The sequence below is a fragment of the Atta cephalotes genome (genome assembly GCF_000143395.1).
Source record: "Atta cephalotes unplaced genomic scaffold scaffold00051, whole genome shotgun sequence".
NCBI lineage: Eukaryota > Metazoa > Arthropoda > Insecta > Hymenoptera > Formicidae > Atta > Atta cephalotes.
In genome coordinates this window covers 1254468-1263737 of record NW_012130115.1, presented here as the reverse complement: position 1 = coordinate 1263737, position 9270 = coordinate 1254468, and positions in this window count along the sequence as shown.

The window sequence follows — 9270 nt, the reverse complement described above, 5'->3', positions numbered from 1 at the left end:
CACTTTCGTCACGCGGAATTAAGAATACGACTCATCTCCGCATCGAGTCGTATTAAATGAATTCCCTGGAAATGAGTTTCCCTGTATTATTAGTGCTCAACATATTATCTGAATTTTGCGATACTGTTATTTTTTTTGACTCGTCAACAAATGATATCGGATTTTGACGTAACTGATGTTGCATTCTCAGATTTTCCGTCGAAATTAAAACCATTTTTTTAGCCCTCCATAACGTTTTATTCCTCCTATTTCGTTCCTTCAATAATTAGTGAATAAGATCGATAATATAGGCGATAATATAAGATAAAAATCTGCCTCGTTGCACCAACAGCTTTCTTTTATCCTTCCAATTACGATATTTGCAACGATGCAACACAGAACCTTTTCGTATTTCGTTAACCAATCTTTTTCACACCATTTGAGCGAAACGTTACCTTTGAGTGTATTAAAAACACATTCATACAACGAATTAATTTTTCGTCAATGTTGCGCAAGAAGATTGTGCGTTGAATTTTATCAAATGATAGAGCGCTCTGAGGAAACAGGTTTCTCTTACCGATCGAATGTGTGATGATTTTTATCGCTCTGTATGATTTCTCGTTACTCACCTTCATCGCAAGAAAAATTTACGATTGATACGTACGATTACCCGTTTTGAACTTTTATACGAATCCGTTGGAGAATGATCTACGCGGCACGTAAACGTAATGAATCGTATCTTCGAGAAAAATACATGTTCGAAATCGGTACTCGTCCGGGGTTGATTGTTTCAGATCGAGCAACAAATATCTGTAAGATCTCGATGTAGTTCATAGTATGAATTCATAGTATGAATTTCTTCTAAGAATTTCATTGTCGTCTTCTCAACCGATCGATCCGCATACGATCGATACGATGTCCAAGGACAGCACGGCCATTTTACGAAATGAATGATCGATCTCCGTGCGCGACTTTAAAAGCAAAAAGAAAAAAACATCATTTGATTTCTAGATACGCGAAAAGAAAGAATAATTTTAGCAGGGCAGGGGAGATAAGCTGATCGAAGAATATCTACGACATCATTTCGACAATTATTTTAATTAATTATTTAATATTTTACTATTTCCTATTTGAAATCAAAAACAAAATTCGATCGCAACATTTCCTCGTGCCAAACCATAAAATGCTCGTGTTCCTCGGATTTCAGTTGTTCAGGCGAATAATATCGAGCGTCAGATATTGATCCAATATAATTTTGCAGCGTATTAAATAAATGAGGAAAAGAACCTTTACCCAAAGTATCCTGCAATCCGAAAGCCTTGAGTAAAATAATTTGAACTATCAAAATTTTGAACAAAATGATTACAAAATTATCGTCATAATGATAATTTTCGTTCAAAATCATCCGAGATTTTTCCGTTATTCCCGATTTTTCAACGAAGTACTTTAAAATGAGCGATCAAATGCTTTATTATGCGCGATACAGATGATTTTTAAAAAATATTTAGATGTTCGCGAAATCGACAAACTCTTTTATGAGATCACTACTAAATATGAATTCGCGCATTCCACACCAATGACATCGCAATGACATGATCTCTATTCTCGCACACGCTTTGCAAATTTGTTGCGCGACGCAGAGAGATGGAACGTGAATTCTTACGTTTTCCTTCGAGCTTTTCGTCTTGTCGTGTTTCAAAATCATAAAACACGAATGCGACGCGATCTCTTTTAACACACTCGACCATGTCTTCGACGTCATTCGTATTTATTTGCGGATTTTCTTCTCGCGATGCTATAGTACTCGTACCCTCTCCAGGGTTTTCTACTGAGGCTTTACGACAAAGAGGTCGCATGTAACACAATCGCCTGCATCCATTACAAATTTTAATGGATTCGCAAACGCTTGCGAGGGATTGATTATATGACCCCTGCGCTCGATAACGTTCGAAACACATATGTCCGAAGAAGACACGAATGCACGAATCGCATTTAATCAACGTCGGGATGTTCGCAAGACAGGAAGCGTAGCAGCGTGGGCACTTTTTGTGCATCGATGACCTCTTTCGTTCGACGAAAGCCCACGTTGCACGCTATGCAATATTCTCCGCAAGAATTGGCGGCGGTTTTTATATTTAATATAGGATTATAAATTGCGAGCTCTCGTAATACATTATATTTAAACGATACGAGGGTTCGCGATCTAGGGAGAAAAGTAACGCGCAGCTGTCGTACATCGGATTCTCGCCTCAACTGAAAGTACTGAAATTATAATCATAATTGCAATTTATTTTTGGAAATGAGAATCTGTTGGAATTGATTTCGCGAATTCCAACTTTCCTCAGGAATCGTGATTCTCAATACCAGCAGATTTCGTTAATTCTTCGGCTACCTTACTGTAACGAAATTCGCTGGCATCTCACTGATTCCCATCTTTCTTGCAGTTCCCCCGCTGTTGATGTATACTATGAGCGGACAGGAAAAACACAAATTGTTGTTTATTTGCAAAATCAAGCGTTTGGCTACACGAGTTAATCAATTAAACCGCTCGCGACCGACTGGTATTGAGAAACTTTGAAAACACGTACTGTAAAATTTTCTGCAATATCGAATCCTGCAGCACTTTGCGCCAGCGAACTCACGAGTTGCCATTTGTCCTCATGAGTTAAATCGCGTGCTGGACGAAACGATAGACCAGTCAGACCACGCGCTAGATTCGCTGACTTGAATGATAATCCTACGTAACCGTTCGGTTCGCATGAATATAGTGCAAACGCCCGAATTTCACGGAATGCGCTTTCTATCCAACGAACGATATATATACCTTCAGATGGCGAACGTATCGTGAAAATTGCCTTCCTCCTTAGTATCACAAAATTTCTAAACCGACGCAAGATTTCCGCCCTTAACTCAATAAAAGCAAAATTATTTCTAACCTCCTGCTGTTGATTCGGCCGGTGATGATTATTTTCCTTCCGATGATGATGATGCAGCTATTACCATTACTGCTGCTGCTACTGCTGCTGCTGCTGCTGCTGCTGCTGCTGCTGATGTTCATCATCGGTGGAGTCGAAATTTTGTGAAGACTCTTCTTCTAAGGCGTTTTCTTCCCTTGCATGTGCGATATAGAAGCAACGCGGAAGTAGGATGGTCGGTACCAGTTTTATATTGTAAAAAAAAATTAAACGAACCTTATTAACCTTGTTATCTGCGATAACATCGCTATATATTAAGTCAGAAACTTATAGTTTTCTACTATCACTACTAGTCATAACATTACAGCATGATAAGATAACTCACCTACAGCTGTTTACAGTCGTACGTGGGCGGATAATGTTTTTCTTATTTGCAAATTTTAATATTCCGGCGACATAAGCAGAACAGGAGAGTATGAAATATCTGATAAAAATATCTGTATCTCGAGCAACAAGCAAATTTAAAATAAAAAGTAAAAATATTATTACCTTTATTTTCAAGAGATGCATAATATCTGTTTTCTTCTTCTTCTTTCATTATCTCCTGAGTCATTTCTATCTCGTCATGTATTTCTTCCTCCTCCTCTTCATCATCGCCATCAATGTTATTCTCAACAGCGTTGTCTTCTTCATTATCAGCAGCATTATCATCGGTATCATCATCAAAATCGTTATCGATATCGTCGATGTTCTCATTATTCTCTTTCTCCTCTTCCTCCTCCTCTTCCGCCTCCTCCTCTTCCTCCTTCTCCTCCTCCTCCTCCCACTTCTCCCCCCCTCCTCCTCTTCTTCTCCAAACTTCACACCTTCCTCCCAATTTTGTTCGATTTCCTGCGCTAAAAAGTAGTTTTTGTTATTATTTTTGAACTCTATATTCGACTAACTTATTTTTTTAAAGAACTTACACATTATGGAAATATTGAAACCTGGAGAGATCAGTACTTCAATCGAATCAGATGGACTCAAATTGCTATTCCTATCATTGTTGTCGTCATCATCATCATCTAAAACAAAATTGATTTTATTCTTTATCGCACATCTGTATTATATGAACTAAATTTCTCGGTTATTTGTAAAATACTTACCAATTATGATGACAGGAACATCACGCTGAGGCGGAACATTATTTTCTGATTCAATTCATGCTTTTCCTGGAAAAAGTAAAATATTTTAATAATCGAAATTTCTATAAACGTTTAGTTAATATTTATTTCTCCAAAACTTACTCGCTGATATTCCCACCTTTTCTTCTTTCATAGAGTGATGTCGCCTTAAACTAAGTCCTACTGGGCGCCCCGTGATGCGGTATTGTTCGTCCTATAATACAGGTCGGTTCTATGAAATAAATATTAAATATAAATAATAATTTAATTATAAAAACTAAACTTTTGCTAATATATATTCGATTTTAGAAATTATTACTGCTTACCTCTTAGTCCAATGCGTCGATTAAAGTCAACTACCAGGTGTACAAGTATGAAATGACGATTTTTTTCCTAAAAAAAACACGTTAAATTCGGAAGAATGATAAAAAGAGATTTATTCAAAGTATGCTCCATTGCTAGTTACACATTTTTCCCATTTTTCGGGCAATTTGTGATCGAGCCATTTTTTCACATCTTCGTACGAACCAAAGCGCTGCTCAGCAAGTGACCCATCGATGCAAACAAGTAGTAATCGAAAGGAACCAAGTCTGATGAGTAAGCCAGGGTAGAACTTCCCAGCTGAGTGCTTCCAACGTGTCCTGAACTGGTTTTGCCGTATGTGATAGAGCATTGTCATGGAGAAAAATGTGTTGCCTCTTTTGATATTCTAGTCGTTTTTTAAGCAGCAAACGGTTCAAATCGATCAATTGTTGATAGCATTTGGTATTAACCATTTCGCCAGGCTTCAATAGCTCATAATAGACCACACCCTTCTGGTCCCACCAAACACAGAGCATCGTCTTTCTGCCAAAGCGATTCGGTCTTGCGGTCGATGTGGATGGTGCGCCTGGGTCTACCCATGATTTTTTGCGCTTGGATTCTCAAAAAAAATCCACTTTTCATCCCCAGTAACGATACGATGCAAGAATGACTTTCTTCTATATCGTTCGAGCAAAATTTCACATGTGTTTTTGCGCCTCTTCATCTGTCTCTCGTTCAATTCATGTGGCACCCATCTGCTAACTTTCTGAATCTTTCCCATCTCTCGTAGGCGATTGGAAATAGCTTGTTGACTAACGCTCAATTGCTCTACGAGTTGTTTTTGTGTTTGTGAATCATCTTCATCCAGCAATGTTTGCAATTTCATGTCTTCGTACTTTTTGGGCGATTTTTTGTGTTCCTTGTCTGCAACATCGAAATCTCCAATTTTGAAACGCTGAAACTATCGTTTACACGTTTTTTGCGATGGAGCATGTTCACTATAAGTAATCGATATGATTCCGCAGCAGTTTTCTTCAAATGAAAACAAAAAATTAATGCTGTCCGCAAATGCTCCTTATTTGGTACAAATTTCGTCATATTAAACACAGCAACACAATACTATGCAAACACTTTTCAATCAAATCACTTTGTGCGTTTGACACTTGTTGATGGTACAATAAAATGGCGTATAATGTTAAATCTTTGTACTTCACTGCATTAGTTGCGCTATCTGTTTCTCGTCATTTCATACTTGTACACCTGATATATGACCTCCTATGTCAATCTCTTCATGACCAAAACATTCGCGTGTTTCGAGGTGATGAGCGATTATATTATTTTTCAGTCTCTCGTCACCATCACAATGCCCTAGTTTGTGCATAATGCACACTAATGTGCTGAAGCATTCACCCACGAAATTTCCGAAAATGGAATAACTTTTTTAGCCATTATCTGACAATTTTTGTCAGATAATCGGTGGCAACTAATTTTTTATTCAAGTTACCAGCAACGATGAAAAATTTGATGAGTAACTCGCGAAGTTCCATTTTTTAAATACGGAATTAAAAGCGACTCGCAAATAGTCAACGTAAATCAATCCACTACAAAGTCTGAACGTGGGACGTGGGAACGTGGGTAAACTTTAGCTTGACTAGTGCTTGGTATTTATGCTCGTAACGATATTCATAAAATTTCTCTCCTCGAAAAGAGTTAAAAGAGCTAAAAGTTTTTAATCCTTTCATTTGCCGATAGGTTTTAATAATTTTGGTAATTGATCGTTTCCTAGAAATGATTTTCTCGTAAAATTCAGAGAAGTAGGAGACGACAAAAACTTTTTAATTATGACCAGTCCCGTATGTAATCTAGCTCCATTTCACTACCGTAAAAAATTATCTCGAAAAGCATCGGTCTTTTCGTTTTTTACTCTAATAAAACCTTTAATTCTCATTTTCAATATTATCCGGAAAAGTTTTTGTCACACTCTAAAATTTTTTTGTTACAGTAAATCTCACGTTTCAAATTTTTCTTTCTGTTTTTTTATCTTCTTTCTTGAAAAGGATTGTCAAGCAATATTAATCTACGACTGATAAATAATAAATTTTTCAACAAAAGAAAAAATACAATTTTGATGGAAATTTCTGTATCTCGCTTGACCAACAATATTGATTTTTGTTAGTTTTCTGCTCTTCAGGAAGTTGCCTCGTCATAAGAAAAAAATCTTGGCAAACATTGAACATAATTTCCTTCATTTAAAACTTTCCTCGAGTTTATCAATATACCTAATATTTAATTTTTGTATTCTAAATAAATTATCGTATAACACGTTATTTTTTCCCTTGGGAGTATTCTCAAAAGTTTCAGAAAAATGGAAGAATAAATTTTCCTGCATTACTATTTCCCAATTTAACATCTTTTTTTGTTGTTCTTCTGCCTCTTTAAACATTAATGAATTTTCTAAAAAGCAATAAACCCAATCGTAAATTTACTTTAAATCGAAGACGCTTCATAAATTTCTTCTTGTTTTTTTTGAAAAAACTTTGTTGGTTATTGATGTGGTAATTCTTATTCGTTAGAAACTATCCACGAGCTAAATCAATTCTTTTTTCTTTATGATTTATTACGAAAAAATTTTCTCTTTTTGGCTGGTCAAATTCCTTCCATTGTCATTTTATAAAAAAGCAGGAGAGGAATCGTAAAACTTTCTTTTTTGTTCCTGTTCGTTCTCGTTTTATCTCACTTCTCTCCCTTCTTGACTTCTTGGGGTATAGATTATTTAAAATTTTTAAGAAAAATTTAAGAAATAAAGATTAGAGAATGTTTATGTTTTTTCATTTTTTCATCTGCGCGTGCAGAATAATTTTATTACGTCGGAGAGGGAAGCGATATCATCGGTACTATCGAAAATCCGTTTCATTCGAGTCTCATCATCTGCAGCTTCAGCTTCGTACTGTAGCAAACAAGTACTTCTTGTGTTTTTGATTGCCATCTTGGTTCGCTAGAATTTGGTACTACTGTGGCGTAAGAACAATGGCCAATCCAAAAAAATACTAATAATTGACATGGGCATGTACTCCATCCCTGATTTATCGATTTCATATGTTGCTGGCAACAATGTATGATCTTAATAATTCCCATAAGACGGAGAGGATTCACGTAGGATTGCAAAGAATGAACGAAGGAATCTTCAAACCTCTTGTAAAATTGGGCGACATAACGCGGACGGAATTTATTTCAACACTGATTGCTGGCAACAGTTTCAAGATCACATGGTAATTGTAATGTAGAAAACTATCTTCTTCGGATTGCAAAACATTGTAAAGTGCGTCGATGTGCGTTTAAAACAATTAGAATCTTTATCCAATACTGCTAACAAGTATGATCTATATTTAATTCAAGAAATTGAACTGAAGTCTCCAAGTTTTATTAATCAGGAAATTATAAAATTAACATTGTGAGATAATTATGAAGATAAAGCGTAATGTACGTACACAAATTAACGACTTAACTTTTCTTAATATTTCAATATAAGATTTTTGAAATTTACTTCATTAAGATATAATGAAATTTTTTATATAATTCTCTCAAAACGAGAATCTTTAACTTAATTTTTCTAAAAACTTTTTTTAGTTTATTCTTATGCGAACTTTGTATTTCTTTTTCTTTGAAAAAAAGAATTTGTATCAATAAATATATTTTTAATATAAATCTTCGTTTCTTAATCATCCGTACCCTCCAATAATCAACTTTTTTCTCTACATATTTCCGTTGTTTTATATATATATATATAAAAAACATAAACTTTTAAATAAAATACAAGACAAATACAATATAAATTCATAAAAAAACCTTGTCATACATCATAAAAATCATACTCTCGCTCGAATGAATGAGTCATCACACTGGAGATGATGCGTTACGTCAGTTGAACATGTTCGTGCCTGTTTAATCTTCCCCATTCTTCCTGACAAAAGTAAGACTCTCTCTAGACTTTCAAATTTTCGTATAAGATCTCATCTCTCGTAAATAAAAACATTCACAATTCACTGACCCAACGAATCGGAAACATTGTGTCGCGCCAATAAAAAAATGACTCTCATGAAAACCGCCGGCTATTCAATGTTCATATTTTGTCTTCACGACAAAAAATGTTACAGATCCAATCCCCACTCACCATTTTTTCGGATTTTACCCTCCATTATTAGAAATCCTCTATCACCTCCTTTTCCAATCACTCGCGGGTAGGTACAGTGCGAGCCAGATCTTTGGCAAGTATAGGGCGAACAATCAGAACACATCATTTAATTACCCTATGACCTCCCACCCTTCACTTCTCGACCAATCAGAACGCGCCTTTTCCTAACTGACCCATCTAGGCCACGCACATGGCGTTGGAGGAGAACATGAAGGGGGTTTGTTTTGACGCTCTATGGTTTGCCCACTACTACTGTCATAATTTTCATACGACGCTATATGTTTATGAAATGTATATAAGTATCATATTCAAAGTATTTTAGTAAATGACTAATGGCTATTGGCTAATGGCTAATACATTAGTACACCGTTAGTAATAAAAATCCATAGTTATGTTATGTATATTAGATTTTTGGCAGTATATAGCAGAATACATAATAGTATATAGCAGAATAGTATTACAGAATAGTATTTTATATTATAATACAGAATAGTATTTTTCCCTTACGTCCAAGGCTCATTTTATCTCTTTTTTCTATGTTTAATAAAAAGAGATATATTTTTTTATACAGATATACAGTTATACAGATATTAGTGATATATGCTTTTATATTTTCAATATCAGAATATGCATACAACTTTACAACATAAAAAAGCGCGCGCGCGCGCGCGCGCGTGTGTGTGTGTGTGTGTGTGTGTGTGTGTGTGTGTGTGTGTGT